We start from the raw sequence: 20,892 nt of genomic DNA on the forward strand, positions 1-20,892 counted from the left end.
CTTCATAGTTCTTAAGCTGGCTTATAAGTGGTACTGCAAGCTGGCCTGTGCATCTGTCAGAGAAAGAAAAGGCAAGAGAGAGCCATGGATTGTTGAGACTCGTTTTGGTGATCTTTAGTTGCTCCTTGCTGATGATACATTGTTTCGTTTATATTCTTTCCAGCTGATGAGGGTCTATATTCCAGCTGATGACACATTATTTCGTTTATATTCTTTCCAGTTGATGAGCGTCTATATTCCAACTGATGACACATTATTTCGTTTATATTCTTTCCAGCTGATGAGCATCTATATTCCAGCTGATGAAAAATTGTTTTATTTATATTATGTTCATGGGGCCCCACATGTGTTATGTTGTCTATAAAGCGGCGTCGCGAACCGTCTCTATAGACCTTGTGTTGTTCTAATGTCACTGTAATGTTTTTCTTTAAGTTTTGATGTGACAGATATATTGCTTATATCCCAAGTTCAGTTGAAGGAATTTCTTGGAGATTTTATATTTTGTAGTGATGTCACTTATCTTTATTTTCCATAGGCTGTTGTAATTCAGGAGTAATGTACCTCCTTCTCCGTTGATGTTGTAATTCACGAGTGATGTAGCTTCTTTGATGCCTATGAATAGGCTCTTGTAAGTTCAACATTGTAATTTTATATTTTGAATATTAATATAATGGTAGGCCTATATAGAGCTATGGATTTTTCCCTTGAGCCCCCAAGGGTTTTTTCATCCATAGTAAGGGATCTTTATTTGAGCGGGGGTGTTAGCTATATATAGTCTGTCTATATATAGCGCCCCAGGTCCCCTCTATATATTCCTATCATGTGTGCTCAGTTGACACACTTCTGGGGTTCCACTTCCGGTGTCTCGTGTCTCTTTTCTTCTCTCTCTTCCTCCATTCCTCGTCTCCCTCACAGACTATTCAACATTTCATACATACCCTCATTCTCTGGTGGAAGTGGCAAAGTAATTGGTTTTACCGTTTGTGAAAATCCCCTAATTGGCTAAAAAGCAACTAGCTTTTTGCATGCCATCCTAATCTAGAAGTTTCTTTCTAACTTTTTTGGATTTTTACAATAAATAATATAAAAAATATGCTAAAATTATCCAAAAATCTAGTGTTTTCATATAGTCCATGCAACTCACACTAGTACTTATGACTCAAATTACATTGACTCTCTAGATTAATAAAGAAGTCGGATGATGATGCATTCCATACTTTTTCACACTGTGTCCTCATAACATCATGACAGCATTAGCATATTCAAAAATAATAAGGTTTAATATTATTAAGATTAAAATTATTTTTAAATTCCACTCCCTGTAGATCAGCTAGTAAAACCATGGACTTATTTTTACCTAGCTTAGCTACCTTGTAAGGATCATCCAATCTAGGTTCTATCTTCCCTGGAAATAGCTCCCTACGCACATTGTAATATAGAATTAACTGTCCTTTTTTAAAGGTATACTTCTTTGCTTTTAGATCATGCAACCGCTTCATCCGATGCTTAGCTACCTCTTGGTGCAACAGACTCTGCAATTTAAGCTCATCCAAGTGGGCTATAGTCGTAAACCGCTCAAATAGGGCATCTTCATCACCCAAAGAATGATTGATTGCAAATATTATGGTCTGAACTCAATTTCTAAGGGAAAGACACACTCCTCCCCATAAACTAATCTAAATGGGGTGTGGCCAATAGCTCATTTAAACATTGTGTTATACGCTCACACCACCACATACAATTTTGTATCTGAGTCCCATTTCTTTTAAGAGACTATCTTGGATAGGATACCCACAAGCAACTTATTGGTACTTTCAACTTGTCTATTTTCTTGTGGATTATAGGGAGTTGTCTTACTATGCTTAATTTTCCAAGTTTCAGTCAGACTTTTAATCACCTTATTCAAAAAATGAGTTCCATGGTCCGATACTATTTCCTTTGGCAGACCGAAACATCAAATGATCTGCTCAAGTAGGAAACTGGCAATCTCCTTTTCCATTGTCATGCCTTGTCACCCATGCTTTTGACCACTTTGTAAAGTAATTAGTGGCTACTATAATGTATCTCTTCTGAGTGGTAGATGACATGGTAATAGGACCCACAAAGTCGATGCCCCACTTCTCAAATGGAAGGATAGCCATAATAGGCGCAAGTGGACACTTCCTATTCTCTCTATTGTAATGTCTTTGACATGTATCACATCTCTTAACATACTCAAATGAATCTTGGAAGAGGGACGGCCACCAATATCCAGCTCTTAAAGCCTTTTGTGTTGTCAACCGCCGAGTAAAGTGCCCTCCACAAGCAAAGTCATGGCACTCCTCCAAGATAAATGAAACCTCATGAGGCATCACACATCGGTGATAGATATCATAAACACCCTATCGGTATAGTGTTCCTACGATTAAGGAAAATTTCAATGCCTACTGTTTAATTTTCCTCTTCTCGAATTTGGATAGAGTAGCTCCAATCTCTCCTATAGATAAATAGTGTATTATAGTAGCATACAAGAAGGGAATAGACACCGTATCAATCTTAAACAATATTTCCATGTCACTTCCTTCAACCAGGACCTCTTTTGGTTATTCGAAATCCATAAGAAATTCGACAATGCCCTGTAGCTTCGGTGGCTTGCTCTTGATCTTGTAATCAAACTCTTGCAAAGTGATTAACCACTTTGCTTAACGATCCGACAGCTATAACTTGTTCAGCAATAATCAAAGCCCTTCTGCCTTCATATAAAAAACCATCTTCTCATAAAGAATGTAGCGTCTAAACTTTTTGGTTGCAAATACCATTGCCAAGCACAACTTCTGCATATAGGTGTAGTTAATTTCCGATATGCCCAACTTCCAACTAGTAAAAGCAATCGGATGGTACCAATTTTCCTCCCGAATTTGGGATAAGGAGTAGCAGTTGATACTATACTTGGTTGCTGCTGAAAATATATAGAACATTGCACCCCTTTTAGGTGCTTCTAAAACAAGTGCTTTGGCAACCTCCTGCTTCACATCATCAAAAGATACTTTGCAAGCATCACTCCATGCAAATAAATAGTTAAAGGACAATAGCTTTGTCAATGGCAATGTTCTTTCTACTAAGGCATTGATAAACCTCCGATAATACCCTACTGCTGATAGAAAGTTATGCACTTCCTTTGGAGTACGTGGGGACTCATGGCGACTATAACCTTGATCTTTTCAGGGTCAATCACAATCCCTACTGAACTGACCACATGACCTAAAAATAGCCCATAAGACACTCCAAAGACGCACTTACGTTGGTTAAGAGCTATGTACAATTGTCTACAATACTCGAAACACTTTTGCAAAATGATCAATTGTCTATCCCTTACAGTGGCTGCCCCTAGATTGTCAATGAATACTTTCAACTCCTCTAGGGAAATGTCACCAAAGGTCTTTTCATCTATTCTTTGCCATGAACCGGGTGGATTACATATTCGATCTTGAGGCTCTATCTGCTCATTCAAAGTTATCTGATAAATATCCTCTATAGTGGACCCTTCTTTAGATCCATCGCTCGATGACGTCTCACTACCACATGGATCATCTACCGTTTCTAGTTAAGTAGAGGATAAAGGAGCTCTCTCACTCTGAGGAGACTCAATGTAAGCATCCACTATTACACAATTGGCACCTCTACCTAGAATCACTTGACCAACGGGTATATCGACTTGACAGTCTCTTCGTAAAATCCATGGGCTACTTAGAAAAACTTGATAGCTAGGACGTCTTGCAAACCTTATCACCCTAAAGTCCAGATGGCATTCCATGCTTGCAACAGTAACGTGGACTTTAGTAATGCAACCTTTTGGTTGTCTTAGACTGTCATCTGCCATCCTAAGAAGTGTGGAGCCGTCTTTTTGGATATCTAGACCTAGCCTCTCCATCAAGTTTGAACTCATGATATTGATAGAGGATCTAGTGTCCACGATAACATGCTCCACTAATATTCCATCCACATATGTTGGAACCCTGGGACAATACTTTTCAGCATGATTGAACCAATCTTCTCCCATCACTCTAGCTGTTTTTGGCTATTTTTAAGTACTTCATGGAGTCAAAAATCACCACTCAAAGAGGGTTTCAGTTTCTATCTTATTCATTGAGTTCTCACATCTCTTGTGTAGGAAAGATGGCTAGGTCTAAGGTAGTTGCAAATAATCTTCCGCTCAAATCCCCATATTGTGTTTAGCCCCTTGGAGCATCTACTAGCTCAGATGCATCCCCTTCTCAACCTAACCCACCTTTCTCAAGCTGCCCTCACAAGGGTCCTCTTTAGCATTCCCACAAGAAATGCAAGTGGAAGCCAGGTACAGTGGCCTTGAGAGAAATTAGGAGGTATCAACGCTCTTTTGATCTCATCATTCCAAAGGTGAGCTTCATGAGACTTGTTCGCAAGGTTGTGAAAGACCTCTATTAAATAGAAAGTGTAACGTGCCCGCCTATCGACTGTCCGAGCACCTTTTTAGTAGTCCGTCGAGAGATGAGTAAGCGACACCGCCCGGCACTTCCATGGAATATCAGGGGGTTTGTCGCCTAGGGTTTCTCGAGTCCGCCTCTCACAATGGAATCTTTGCAGCCAAACCCACTAGGACTGACCTAAAACTTGAGTCCCTAGTGGTTAAGATCTCCTAACAGCATTCTAGTATCAATTCTAGACATCCTACTTTATGTAGAGAAGATAACCAAGCCGAAGCAGACCTATACCGCACTTGGTTCAAAGAGAATGGGAAACGAGAGGGATGCGGTGCTCCACCTCTTTGCCCATAGGGCATAGTCCCATTTCGGTTCCCTAAAATGGCATGAGTTGGGGTTTTAGCCTAATGATTTCTAAGTGTCGGTCATTAGTAAAACCCTTTGAGAAGCCTCCTAGTTCTCTAGGACCATCTTGGCGTAGGACAAACTCGTCGGCTATTCCGCCCTACCGCTTCCCTCACTTGGCGTAATTTAGATGTCTAATTAGCCCTATCACTTTTAAGAGTGACATGTAAAAACAACTTCCTTAATTAGCATTTTTAGAGAACAGGGTTCATTCACATAATCTTATGGCATTGACACGAAAACAAATTCAAACAAGTTCCCTGGAAGTACTTAATATTAGCAAATTATCAGAGATACAAATCTTTTTCAAAAGGGACAATATTCGCAATCCGTAAGGATGCACTTTATTTCCACAAATTTTCCGCCTTGCACTAGTAATAAGGGCCCCTTGAGAATCTATCTTGAGTCACATTGATAGTTTGATTAGGACCCAGAGGCAGGGAATTTACAGCCACAGCCCCCCCTAGCATCCAAGCATCCTCCTATGTTCAAACCAATCCACGAAGAGACCTCTCGTGGCGAGTTCAGTCCATGTTCCCGTCACGGCTATGTAGAACCCCCTTGGCTAGGGTTGGGGGCTAGCTGGGGGTGGTTTAGCGCGCCCTCCAAAAGTTCAACCTGATTCACTACACTCATTTATGAGTTTGGGGTTACACAATCTCTCTTTTGTTTTAAAGAAGCAGTGTCCCTAAATTTACAAGCACAAACAAAGGTGCAGGTGAGTGCTCGCGACATCTGTTAAGGTGGGGTCCCTCTCTTGACCTTAGCATTTCTCCTTCTTGCCTTAGCGGTAATTTTCAATATCATACGAAGGATAGGGAATTTCTTCATTCCGTTCCCCTATGAAGTAACAATAGATTGCCCTAATTTCTTCAAAACCATAAATAAGTTGAGTTGACCCCTGTCCTTGAATGTATAGGGTTCATTTTTATTGAACGGCTCTTGAAAAAATATTAGTATTTCATAAGTGCGATTTAGAGTTATCTTCAAGATGAATCCCTAGCAGCGCAACTAAAACTGATCATGATGTTACACAATTTGGAGGCGTATCTTTCCTAGACAATGCTGCAATGTAGGCCTTTGTTTTTGGGAGTTCATTTCCACACGCTTATGCAAAACACAAATAGAGACTTGTTTTTTTTTTTTTCCTTTGGGTGGAGGACGTGAAGTTATTAGTCCTAAGGCAAAAGCAAACACTCCCCTATGAAGGTTTACAGGGACCTTATACCTATTTTAGTACTGCAATGGCCTAGATATACTTAAACATCATCGTAGCAATTCAAGAATGTCATGTACTTGATTCAAACCATCACTTCTACCTTTCCAATTTCACAAATTTTGTAATGCAAAGAAAATAAAAGTATGATTTCTACTTAATCGATGAATATGCATAAGTGTTTTAACAACCCACTTTAAGCATGCTAATGTTAGTGCATAATCTAAAGTATTACGAGCATAATCAATAAGGCCCTTGCTTCTTCTTTTTGCCTGTATGAGTGCAAAATATTTCCTACAATTTACTCGTTCAAAAGCATACCAAAGTTCAAGTGAGCACAATTTCTAATAAGATAAAAGGATGTAAACTAAATGGTTATTAGTTACGATAGACTTTCGCCAAATAGCTTTCCCTACCCAATGAGGTCGGCCTATGTCCTTAAGACCTCCCATCAAGATAGGGTGTATGGAACGCACCTGATTACCAATTGACGTGGTTCCTTGCCCTACAGCTCCATCGGTTGAGGCGGTATTCGTGTTCAGTTGAACCTTATTTCGTTTGGGAGGCATCATATGATTGGGCTTTTGCTTCATGGCTACGCACCTTGATTATGAGAGAGATGGCTCCTCGCGGAAGGGACTCATCTGGAGGGCCTTCTCCAAGAGGGGGGAAAGAAAGAGAGACGGCGAGCTCCTAGTTCTTCAACGAGGAAAAAAAAACACCATTTCCTTCTCTCTCTCTCTCTCTCGCTCTCTCTTCTCTTACTCTCCCTTTCCCTCTCTTTTCTTTCTCTCTCTCTCTCTCTCTCTCTCTCTCCTCTTACTCCCCCTTTCCCTCTCTTTTCTCTCTCTCTCTCTTCTCTTGCTCTACCTCTTTCCTCTTACTCTCCCTTCCCCTCTCTCTCTCTTCAATTTTTTCTAGCTTGAAGTGTCCCCGTCTCCCCACGCTTAAGCTTATACGAGAAAAGAGATTGAGGAGTAGACTCGTGAAGGAGTACCTCATCCAGTGGAAGGAATTTCCAAAAGAAGATGCCACATAGATTGACGAGAATAATCTCAACCAATAATACCCCCACATCCTTTCGAGATGAGAACATCTCGATTCCTTAAGGGGAGAAGAATGTACATTTCCCCTCCTGCCGTATGACCCTCCCCTCACGCCGTCCATGGGTTAGTGGTGTAACAAGGGGGTTAATTCTTTTTTTTTTTAATCATTCAGGGGGGGAGGGTCATACGGCAGGAAGGAGGGGGAATGTTACATTCTTCTCCCCTTAAGGAATCGAGATGTTCTCATCTCGAAAGGATGTGGGGGTATTATTGGTTGAGATTATTCTCGTCAATCTATGTGGCATCTTCTTTTGGAAATTCCTTCCACTGGATGAGGTACTCCTTCACGAGTCTACTCCTCAATCTCTTTTCTCGTATGTCTAGGATTCTGGCTGGCCAAAGCTCAAGGACTCCTTGGCTTGGCATTACAACTTGTTGATCATCGAGTATATGGTTAGGATTTGATACATATTTCTTTAGTCGGCTAACATGAAATACATTGTGAACCTTTATGTTCTTAGGGAGTTGGAGTTTGTAGGCAATGGGCCCTAGGTATTTGAGGATCCCATAGGGTCTGCAATACCTTGGACTTAGTTTTTTAAATTCCCCCAATGACAGGGAACTCCTCTTGGGTCGTACACGAATAAAAACCATGTCTCCCTCATTCAAGAGTTGCTCTTGTCTATTTAGATCTGGATAGGCTTTTTGCCTATCCTTGGCAGCTCTAATGTCTTATCTGATGGTCTTAACCTGCTCATCCATCTCCTCGAGCATTTCCTTAGGAGCTTCTACTCTTAAAGTAGGATAAAAAAAGTTCAATGGGGAATGGAAATCATGCCCATACAATTCTTGAAAAGGTGTCATTTGGATGCTTTGTTGGTAGGAAGCATTACAAGCGAACTCTACTAATGGTAGATATTGAATCCATTTCTTGGGTTCGCGACAACAATAAGCTCTAAGGATATCTTCAATGACTTGATTGACCCTCTCTGTTTGGCCATCAGTTTGAGGGTGATAGGCTGTATTGAAACAGCGTTGAGTCCCAATGGCCCCAAATATCCCTCTCTAGAAGTGAGACGTGAAGAGTGAGTTGCGGTCCACTGACGATCCTTCTAGGCAACCCATGAAACCTCAATATCTCCTTGATAAATAGTTTGGAAATATCTGAAGCTTTATAAGTTTTCTTGATTGGAATGAGGTGTGCAACCTTGGTGAGCATATCTACTATAACCATAATTGAGTTATAGCCCCCTTGCACTGAGGGTAACCCAACAACAAAATAGCCTCAAGTATAATTATTCGGGAATGGATAGGGTTTGACTGAGATGATTGTTTTCTTCTCAGGAGTTACATTAATGACAAGTTAATAATTCCCTATTGGAATCAGCTATAGGGACAGAATAATAGTATGGATTGGGGGAATGGATTCTCAGGAAGCGATAAGTCATGGGAAGTTCAGGAAATCCTCGTTTCTGATAGCCATGACGTTTATTTCACCCCATTACTTTAATTATGTCTACTGGTAAAATTTTAACCAGCTCTTCGTAGTTGTAGTGGTTTTGATCGACTTGCTAGCGTTCGATGTGTAGGGTTGATTACACACGAGCCTCATGGAAGATGAATAACTTGATAATCTTCAAGTCTTCCAACCACTTTAACCTCTTTAGATTGTTTTGAAGATAGATGAGTCGGGTGACATCTATGTAGTAGTATCCTACACTCCAAGTCCAATGCCTTTCTACATACAACGGTGAGGGGTTATAGAGCCGATCTAGGATCCCCATCATGTCGGATGGTCTATGATAGCTTGAAGAGTTCATAGCTATCGTAAACATGATATGAAATATAAGGAATCTGCTCCATGCCTCTTGTAAGTCTAGAAGCGACAGCAATCCTTAAGTGAGTAAAAAGGGAAACATTTTCTAATAAACACATTGCCTCACTCTTCTCGATTTTTCTCCCTAATTGTCTTAATTGTAGGTTGGCTCTGATACCAACTGTAACATGTCTACAACTGTCCAAGCACGTTTTTAGCGGTCTAGTCTAAGCAGCAACGCTTCCCAGCACTCCCATGGAATGTCACAAGGTTTGTCACCTAGGGTTTCTTGAGTCTATCTTGCAACGGAATGTTTGCAGCCAAACCCACTAGGATCAACCTGAAACTTGAGTCCCTAGTGGTTAAGGTCTCCTGACAGCATTCTAGTGTCAGTTTTGGACATCCTACTTTATACAAACATAACCAAGCAGAAGCAGACCTATGGTGCACTTGGTTCAAAGAGAATGGGAAACAAGAGGGATACGGTGCTCCACCTCTCTGCCCATAGGGCATAGTCCCATTCCAGTCCCCTAAAACGGCATGAGTTGGGGTTCTAGCCTAACAATTTCTAAGTGTTGGTCATTAGTAAAACCTTGTGAGACGCCTCCCAGTTCTATGGGACCACCTTGCCATAGGACAGACCCATCGGGGGTTCTCCCCTCCCACTTCCCTCACTTGGTGCACTTTGGTTGTCTAATTAGCCCTATCACTTTTAAGAGTGACATGTAAAAATAACTTCCTTAATAAGCCTTTTTAGAGAACAAGGTTCGTTCACGTAATCTTATGGCATTGATATGAAAACAAATTCAAACAAGTTCCCTAGAAGTACTTAATATTAGTAAATTATTAGAGATACAAATCTTATTCAAAAGGGACAATATTCGCAAGTCGTAAGGATGCACTTTATTTCCACCAAGTTTTCTCCTTGCACTAGTAAAAAGGGCCCCTTGAGAATCTATCCCAAGTCACAATGATCATTTGAGTAGGACCCGGAGGTAGGGAATTTACAGCCAGAGCCCCCCCAGTATCCAAGTGTCCTCCTACATTCAAACCAATCCACAAAGAGACCTTTTGTGGCGGGTTCGGTCCATGTTCCCATCACGGCTATTTAGAACCCCCTTGGCTAGGGTTGGCGGCCAGTTGGGGGTGGCTTGGCGCGCCCTCCAAAAGTTCAACCTGATTCACTATACTCATTTGTGAGTTTGGGGTTACACAATCTTTTTTTTAAATATAAGCAGTGTTCCTAAATTTACAAGCACAAACAAAGATGCAGGAGGTGAGTGCTCGAGACATGTACTAAGGTGGGGTCCCTCTCTTGACCTTAGCATTTCTCCTTCTTGCCTTAGTGGTAATTTTCAATATCATACGAAGGATAGGGAATTTCTTCATTCCGTTCCCCTATGAAGTAACAATAGATTGCCCTAATTTCTTCAAAACCCTAAATAAGTTGAGTTGACCCCTAGCCTTGCGTGTATAGGGTTCATTTTTATTGAACGGCTCTTGAACAAATATTAGTATTTCGTAAGTGTGGTTTATAGTTATCTTCAAGATGAATCCCTAGCAGCGCAACTAAAACTCATCATCATGCCACGCAATTCGGAGGTGTATCTTTCCTAGACAATGCTACAATGCAGGCCTTTGCTTTTGGGAATTCATTTCAACGCGCTTATGCAAAACACAAATAGAGACTTGTATTTTTTCTTTTTCCTTTGGATGGAGGATGTGAAGTTATCAGTCCTAAGGCAAAAGCGAACACTTCCCTCCGAAGGTTTATAGGGCCTAATAGCTGTTCTAGTACTGCAATGGCCTAGATATACTTAAACGTCATCGTAGCAATTCAGGAATTTCATGTACTTGATTCAAACCGTTACTTCTACCTTTCCAATTTCACAAATTTTGTGATGCAAATGAAAAAAAGTGTGATTTCTGCTAAATCGATGAATATGCATAAGTGTTTTAAGAACCCATTTTTAAGCATGCTAATGTTAGTGTAAAATCCAAAGTATCACGAGCATAATCAATAAGGTCCTGGCTTCTTCTTTTTGCGTGCATGAATGCAAAATATTTCGTGCAATTTACTCCTTCAAGAACATACCAAAGTGCAAGTAAGCACAATTTCCAATATGATAAAATGATGTAAACTAAATGGTGGTTAGTTATGATAGACTTTTTCCGAATAGCTTTCCCTTCCCAATGAGGTTGGTCCATGTCCTTAAGACCTCCCATCAGGGTAGGGTGTATGGAACGCACGTGATTAGCAATTGACGCGGTTCCTTGCCCCGCAACTCCATCGGTTGAGGCATGATTCGTGTTCGGTTGGACCTTACCTTGTTTGGGAGGCATCGTATGATTTGGCTTTTGCTTTGCGGCTACGCACCTAGATTACAAGAGAGATGGCTCCTCGCGGAAGGGACTCGTCTGCTACCTTCTCCAAGAGGAGGGATAAACGAGACATAGTGAGCTCTGAGTTCTTCAATGAGGAAAAAAAAACAATTTCCTTCTCTCTCTCTCTCTCTTTCCTCTTACTCTCCCTTTCCCTCTCTTTTCTTTCTCTCTCTCTCTCTCTCTCTTCTCTTACTCTCCCTTTCCCTCTCTTTTCTCTCTCTCTCTTCTCTTTTCTCTCTCTCTCTCTCTTCTCTTGCTCTCCCTCTTTCCTCTTACTATCCCTTCCACTCTCTCTCTCTCCAGCTTTTTCCAGCATGAAGGGTCCCCATCTCCCTACTCTAAAGCTTTTTATAGGATCTTGGGGGGGAGGGGGGGGATTTAGTAATGGAGGTTCTCCCTCCTCCTTCCATGGTATGCGGAAGCCCCCTTGCCCCTTCTAGTCATGCGGCAGTCCCCCTCCCCCTCCCACCTCCTTTGCCATGTGGCACCCTCCCCTATTGACGCCATGACAGCCCCCTTGGTCCATCGACACGACAACCCCCCTCCCCTCACGCCGTCCACTAGTTGGCGGCATAACCAGGGGGATTAATTCTTCTTTTTCCAAAAAAAATCATTTAGGGGGGGTCATATGATAGGAAGGAGGGGGGGAAATGTTACAAAAAGTGGGAGGTGGTTTTTGACACAAGGTCAGGATAGACCTGATCGCCTCACAAAAGAATTTCTTCATGCTCTACACTGTGCTCCAGAGGCCCTTTTAGTTGACTTAATGACTGATGCTCAGCATTGTGCAATACATGTGAAATGCATCACTGTAACTCCCAAGGACTTCCAACTTGTAAGAAATCTTCAAGCAGTGAAGGATGCATTTGTTCCAATGGAATGAACACAGTTTGTAATGTTATCTTTTCTGGCATAGTGTTATCCTTGTGCATTGGATATATGACTATGTCCCAATCCAAAACTATTGTATGTGCCCTTAAAGTATGAATTCAATTTTTACTCTTGTCCTTTGCTCTAAACTTTGATTGTGCATCTTTGCTGTATTTTCAATTCTTACTTATATTTTTAATGAGCACTGTCAATTTCAATAGGAAAAACATGCAAAAATTTTCCATTTCTTATTGCAGACTTTACTCATTATGCCTCTGTATAGTCTATGTGGTGTGAAGTTTCTAAGGGCTAGTAGTCATAATGTTGATTTCTCAATTATCAATCCATCCATAAATTTGGTATGGGATAATTTTTAAAATACTAAAATTTATAGGAATGCGATGAAACTTTACACACACTTTTTTTTTGAAAAAAAAGGCCTGTAAACAACCGACCGGTCGTCTGTAGGTATTTTTTTCTCCAAAAAAAAGGGGCTCTTGGCCACCTAACGAGTGCGCATGTGAACTTTCGTCACATTCTGATAAAAGGTTATGGATTTACAATTACACGATGGACAGCGTGTATAAAGCTACATTAACCTGGTTTTGGGGTTTAAATGGTTTAGAAGTTCATTCTTCTTCTCATTTTCACATCTTGCTTTCTTTGCTTCCTCCATTCTCACCCCCCAACCTCTCTCTCTTCTCCACCTTGCCCTCCTCGAGCTTGCATGGCATGCTTCAAGCAAGCATGTTGCCATTTTGGCTGCGGGAAGACCTCACGCTAAGGCCTGCCACCTGAAGCACAAGGTGGAGCCTCCTCTAGTGTAGCAACAAGTGCTCCCCAAAAGCACCAGGACCACCATAGAAGAAGAGGAGATGGAACTAGACATTGTCACCGTTTGGAAGATAAGAAGAATCCAACGGGGATATGAGCTTCTCATCTCGAAAAGTTATTTTCAGAAGGTTGTTTGGGAAGTCATGAAAGACTTGGAGTTGAAAGGGATGGGAAGATTTTGGGCGTGAGTTTGCGATGGCCCAGCAATAGGAAGATGGACTACTGTAGCTATGGAGGCCCTACAAACAAATGTAGAGGGGTTTCTCATTGACTTGTTCGATGATACACAGCTTGCGGCCATCCATGTAAAGTGTGTCACAATCACAAATAAATACATGAAATTTATCATTCTACTTCGACACGACAAGGGGACTTCTCCATAGATTATGAGATTAATGATGCAAGGTTTTGTAATGAGTGTTATAGCACCATAGCATCTTGGAAGGTGAAACAAATTTGTATACTCTACCACATTGGAATATTTATATTTATATACATAATATATCATGTGATGTGTACTGAATTCAAATAATTGAGTAAATTTATTTTGTTTTGTTTCTTGAAATGCACGACTTTTAATTTTTGTTAAACATACGAATGCATCGAAAGTAGTAATATATATGGATACGAGTTACGTTATTGCTTATGCACAATCACAAGTACAATACTACGCATTGAATTATATTAATGTATGCCAATGCATCATTCACGTACCACACATTATTGTCACACACTTACACAAACCACACATTTATTCCATAAATATTTATTTTAGAGACAAAGTAAAATATCTTATATTCATCAAGAAAAATACATGTGACGGATGATAGTTATGGTAGATACAAAAAGCTGATAGCCAACAAGAACTCTCAATTGTTCCTTGGATTTTTCATCGTTGGAGAGGAGGGGCCAGCTTTGAATGAAAATATAAGTTCCTTCTTTGCTTCAAAAATGATGCGCTCCCCCTTCAGCTCTTTCTCCAGGAGAAGCGGATTTGACACTTTAGCAAGGTCACCTAATGTAGCAATTACACACATTGCTCCACCACACGTTTGGTCAAACAAGTAAAGAAGATTTGATTGCTTGATTAGCACCACCTTCTCCCAGCTAGATGTCACAGGTATTGCTCAAAAAGGTTCAAACTTGGTCAAAGCTCAAATTTTCATGATTATTTCTTGCCCTCCTGATGAGCACTTCTTATGGAAGACCACCAAGTCTGCAACAAGGTTGCCAATCTAGTCCTTCATATATCGCACACTCAAGAGCTTGAGGAATGGATCCTCTATTTTGTACTACCTCTCGAAGGGAAAATGCAAAAAAAAGAAAGGCATCTCATGAACAAGCAACTACACCACCTCACTTCACATAGATCACAAGCACTGCATCGAGGGGTTCTCAAGATAGGTGCGGCCTATGGCTTCAATCCATTGGCTCCCTCCCTAACCCCCTAGCCCCTTTTGATTCCCCACTCACACGTGTAGGGCACATCAAGGGCAAGACATACCTAGAAAGGTCACACTCACATATGGTTAGACATGTCTCTGTAAGCCGCATACACCGCACCTCCCCTTGCACAAACGGGGTCCTCAACAATATATTTAATGACTAACCTAGAGTTATCAAAAAGTGACGAAACTTGATGGTAGTGTGTGTCGGGTCCCTCGGAGTCCACCAGTGAAATCTTGGCAAAAAATAATGCATGCAGCTACCCTATCTTACAGAAAATTGCCCTAGATTGCAGATTTCAGATAAGGATAGGGTAGTTGCATGCATCATTTTTAGCCAATATTTCACTGGTGGACTTTGGGGGACCCAATGCACCCTACCGTCAAGTTTTGTCTCATAGATAATGGTAGTTAGAAATTGCACCTTCTCCAAATCATCTTGTGTTTTCATTTCTTTGTGTGTCAGCGAGGCACCTCTTTGGGTAGAGGGATCTACAAACTCCTTGGTAGGAAGCTGGGGCCTTGGTCCGAACAGATCATGCTGTAGTGCTTCAAATTTAGCATCTAGCACAAGGTAATCTTCTTCAACCAAGGTATATATGCTCCTATGCTGCTATGATGGCATTCACTGTATCTAAGCTTGTGCCATCATATCTTCCAATCTCTGCCATTGTCGAATACACATCCATGTAATCATAATCGATCAGGTCTTCCATCGAATCCGTGACTAAGATAGAAAACAATTCTTCTTCCTTAATTTCCAAGTATTATAGCACATCTAATAGAAGCAAGTATTCTACACCATCTACTTCAATGGGCCTCAAGGAGCCAAAGTGCCTGCATATTTTGCTATTTAGAGTGTAGCCGTTGTTCATACTGCTTTCTCGTTTGTGGCACTTTTTTTGTACTACTGATCACGATCGTAGCAGGATGCCTTACTCCAGAAATACGTGGGACTGCCTCTATTCCATCATGGTATTTGTCTATCACACATTATCTATCAATAAGAAACTCGGCGGAAACTCTTTCTAAATTTGAGAAGAGGAAGATTAAGCAGAAAAGCACTTTGCTTTTCAATAATAGTGGGTGTCTTGTATAGGAAATGTGTGAATGAGATTTATCATGATTATGTGGTGCCTAATGAGGTACTCTTTATTCTAGAGGAATGTCATGATTCACCATGTGGAGGCCATTTTTTTGGATAGCTCACCACCTAGAAGCTTTAAATGCTAGCTATTGGTGGCCAACAATTTTCCAATATGCATTTGCATATGTTAAGCATTGTAATATTTGTAAGAGACATAATGCTAGGGAAAATCGTAAATGATCACTTAATCCTATTCTTGTGACTTTTCCCTTTGAGACGTGGGACATCGATTCTGTTGGACTTATGCAAAGAAGAGCTATATCATTGTGGTGACAAACTACTTTACAAAATAGTCTAAATCTCAAGCTACGATAAAGGATAATGCCAAGAAAACAATTACTTTTATTATGGAAAAAATTGTCTACTAGTTTGGTCCACCTAAAGAACTAGTGTTCAATGGTGCGACACACTTTGTGAATAAGGTCATAGAAGCCTTGACTAAAGCTCAAAAAAGTAAACATAATAAAACCACCCCATATAAACTCCAAGAAAATGGACAAGTAGAGAGTACCAACAAGCATCTTCTTGTAGGGATTTTATTTAAGACTATATCTAAGGATAAGTGCGTCTAGGACAAGAAACTTCATGTGGATGTCTAGGCTTATAATAGTATGTTCAAGAGAGCAACATGCCACACCCCATTTAATTTGGTATATAGGAAGAGTGTCTTATCCTTGGAAATTGAGTTCCCCACACTGGTTTTGCATTGAACCATTATTTAGGTAAAGAGAAAGTATTGTAAGAAAGATAGACCTCAGCACATTATAAAGAGATCTAATTGCAAGCTTTGTTACATCAAGAGGTAGGGAAGAAGAGGATGAAAGTAATTCATGACCTTCATGCTAAGAAATATAAATTTGTGAATGGTTAGTTGATCCTCTATTATGATGCATGTCACATGTTATTTCTTGGCAATTTAGAGCCTAAATGGGATGGCCTTTATAAGATTGTTCGTATAGGAAAGAATCACTCTACAATACTTTTATAAATTTGCAAGGGATAGAATTTAAAAGTAAAGTAAACTTTAATAAGTTAAAGCCCTATTATGTGTAGGGGGCTGACATCAAACTTGGTACATTTATAGGTCTTCCAGGATCTAGGTTAAACTTGCAGTAGGTGCCAAGGCAATTGGATGGTCAAAATCATTCGTTATCTTGAACATCCATATTTAGAGTAACGTTACCACTAGGGTCAAATTTGGTGGAGTGAGGGTTATCATATAACTGACTGGAAAGATGGATCTTTCACATGGGATTTTAAGATCTACTACCACCATTGTCATAAGGTTCTTATTAATGCCCCCATCGAGTTTAGTGAGGAAGAAGGGATTGTACCTGTTATACATCCTCTCTCTTGGCTTGACTTCGACTACCATAAGTACAACTAGACTGATTGATATGGCATAGCCTATCAATGAAAAATTGGCATATACTCTATATTTTGACAAAGTTTCACGAGGACCCACTAAGCATGCAAGTGTCGGTGTGGTTATTAAATATCTCAATTAGAGTCGTTATGAAAATGGAAGTTTATTTAGGCACTACTTTCACTAATAACATGGAAAAATACAAGGCCTTAATCATGGGGCTAAATATAGCCCAACATGGTGGTTTCTTCCATTTATTGTTGGTGAAATGAGATTTGCAGTTATTGGTCAACCAATTGAATGTGACTTATAGTGTGGGGGACTACATTTTGTGGAGGTATCATCTTGCAGCCTTGTATATGCTTCAAATTTTTGAGACAGTGACTTGTCGACTGGTTCCTCATTGGTAGAATCACTTTGCAGATTAGCTGGAAATTTATGTGTTTGTTGAGGACATATTTCTCAACTATGGTCTTGAGGGGTTATTAGAATTGTTCCATCTTATTAGCTCAAGAAAATTGTGGGGACTGCTTAGGCAACATGTCTTGTTATGGTGGCCACTGATAATTAGTATAGGTGATGAGCCACATAACAATTGACCATCTTCCTATTGTTTCATGTATGCATAAGGTTGTTCAATGGCATATTTGTAGGACACCCCTTGCCATTTATGCAGCATCAGAGGGATCTAGCTAATAATTTGATGCATATAGAATAGGGCCTAAGCAACCCATCCCCTTGGTGTAGTTTTGTACTTCACTATGATCTATGTGGGGACCTAGGGTTTGTTTTCAACAATAGGTTGTTGAATGGTGTATTGTATTGTTATATTTTATAAGGCTAAAAGGGCAGTTTATTTTGCAATGAACTAGTTTATCTCATTAGGCCAAGAGGGCCATTTGTTTGTTTGGTGTGGGTATGATTGATTGTCTCTTATATCAGAGTGTTGTACCAAATAGATTTGATGGAGTACTTGGTAAGAGCCTTTTGCTACATAGAAGCTTCTTGTGGCCAAGTCCAAGTGATGTCATTTATTTATGAGTTCTTTCTCTTTGTGCTATATATGCATATGTATATGGGGAAATTTTTTCTTTTGGGGACCAGCAAGTCAAGGCATGAAGTCCTAGGATTAGGTTAGGTGTGTCTGGGGGAGGTTTAAGTAGCTGTCCACCTCTTGTGAAGACATTGTCAAGCACTCTAAGAGCTATTTGTAAGAGTAATCCTTAATTACCCTAGTCTTGTTGGCCTACTAAGAACCTATTTCTAGAAGGTTCTATTAATTGAGGCACATAGAGAAGTCTACCAAATAAAAGAAAGAGAATAAACAATGAATATATTTGAAAACCTAGTATTTGGAGGTGTGTAAAAAGAGGTTCTAACCCCAAATAAGAAAAAAAAAAGAAAATCAAGAATGAAAAATTCTAAGAGTAGATGATCATTGCCTTGCAAAGGCCTTGTAGGTTCCTAGAGATGAGTTAGACTCGAGGCTGATACCTTATCTTTCTAGGGTGACATTTAGCCGAAAAAATACAATATGGATGGTTGGAGTGAAAATAAAAGTGAGCACAAGAAAAGGATTTAGTGTCGCCTCATGAGAGCTTGGTAAGTTCTTAGGTACTGAGATAGGACCTAACACCGATGCCTTATTCTCCTTGGGTCACAATATGCTCAGCTCCCTCCTTTTTAGAGACTGAGTATCAAGTCATCCTAAAGTATTAAAAAAAGTGATGAATGTAGTATCTGAAAATAAAAGACCTGACTATAGGAGTCCTCACCTAGTAGGAGTTCTTGGTCCAGTTGATGTAGGTAGGTCAAACCACTACTTAGGATGACTCCTTTGATAGTTCTCCTTAGTGGATTTGTGGGAGAGCAGTTGGCTAGCGATTAGCTCAGACTATACTTAGCCTATCCCTTCTAGATCTTCATGCCTTGATTTTGTCACGGGGTAGGGTGAGAGATGTGGTTGTGTTTTGTTGTGTATTTTTATTTGTAGTAGCTTGATGTTCTTTATAGTTTTTGAATGTGCAGATTAGTTCATGGATTTGACAAGCTGAGAAACCCTATCCCATGGTTGCCATGAGAGTGGGATTTGAGGGAAAAAAATCTACCAAATTTTGTTAATTTGAGATGAAAATAGAAGCTTGCTAAAAGCAACAGATGCAAATTTGATTATTTTAAACGATCATGGAAGGAAGGATATAAAGTTCTAAAGATGGACCTTGTAGCAGTCTCAAACTTGAAGTAATTTGTTTAGGTGATGGAATGAAGTGAAACAAGTTCCAAGCAGTGTAGGACTCCAAGATGGTCATGTAGAAATTTTGGGATCACAATTCAAACACCAAAATGGACTTGCGGGTGCTTGGGCAAAAGAAGGTAAAAAAGACCAAAGGAGTGTAAAGTGACTTTAAGGGGGAAGGGGTGGTGACCTTTGGGCCTCCCCATCCCCCCAAATTCTCATGTGAGGGGAGAGTTGGGTTTTTTTTTTCACGAAAAAAAATACCATGGTAGCTATACAATAATGGAAAAATGGAGAGGGGAAATGCTAGTGAGCCAAAGAATATCCATATGACTTGATCACATTATCATCCTGCTTCAAATTTTCACTTTACATCACTAGTCTTAACTCCATGAATGACCCACTCATCACGAAGATGGAAAATCAATTCTTAAGACCCTAAATACGAAAAATGGTGAAAAGTCTCTTTTTTAATGGAAATTTGGCTTCTTTTTTATATTTCACGGGGAAAATCTTGTTCATACGTGATATATATTTTTTTGAAGCTTATTCATGATGTATTCAAGGATTTTAAATCATAAAATGCAAAATGGATGTCGGCGTATGTGAGTTATTAGTTTTTGAAAATATAAAATGTGTATTTTACATGGAAAAATGATATCTTTTTGGTTTTGGGTGATCAAATCATATTCATATGGGATGATAATAGATGTGATGATGGATTAGTATTTCAGTTGATTTCTTGAATTTAGAAAATGCATTATTTTACATTTAAAAAATAAGAAAAATACAAAAATATAAATTTGAGATAAAAAATGAAAATTTTATTTTTGTGGCCAAAAAATTATGGAAATTTAGGATTATGTTTTTGTAAGTATAATGGAGATAAAGAATGAGGATTTACCTAAATTTACCCTAGTTTGTATGTTTTAGTGCTTATTTATTGCTTTCATCCCATAAAGAAACATACATGGAAACACCTCTTAACCTACCCATTGCAAGCAAAACTCTAAACGGTAGGGAGAGATTAAGTTTTATGTACTGAATATGGCTCAAAATCTGATTTATATATTGCACTTTTCATATATGTCTCGATTTCTTTTGAAGTATTAAGAGGTGCAGTGACATGAAGTAGTTTGGCATTGCCTTATCATCGCTGCAAAGTCTTTGGTGAAGGAAAATCATGGAAAGAATGTTTGAGCACATTCACAATGTTGATTTCATTTAAGTAAAATGTTTGTGCACTCAAAGTTATCCACTTTCCATTGCAATGCATCGATGTTGTATAAAGAGAACTATCTCATGGATGCATAGCACTTAGTTTCAAATCATCGACCCACAATGAGTGTGATGCTCCCTATGCTGTAGATTTAGTATAATCGTTTCCTTGGGGTTGATTTGGTGAGGAATTTAGTATCTCCTAGAATGAATATTGTGAAGAGTAAACTTTCTGCGTATGTATTATATATTTAGATGGCGCATCCTAGGGCTAATCTCTAAGGTATAGGAGAGCCATAGTGGGGCCAGAGTGATAAGATGGGGTGTGCTCCCTTTGTTTGTATTACGAGGTACTAGCTACCTATATGTTTTGGTACTCTCTCTGCTTAGAGTCAAAGAAGGGCATCACATTGGACTATAGTAGTCTAGAGATTGTATTTATAAATGGGTTCTCTCAATAGATTGATTC

The sequence above is a fragment of the Lygodium microphyllum genome, chromosome 14 (genome assembly GCF_053477565.2).
Source record: "Lygodium microphyllum isolate KBCC chromosome 14, Lygodium_microphyllum_v1.1.10, whole genome shotgun sequence".
In the NCBI taxonomy this organism is placed as follows: domain Eukaryota; kingdom Viridiplantae; phylum Streptophyta; class Polypodiopsida; order Schizaeales; family Lygodiaceae; genus Lygodium; species Lygodium microphyllum.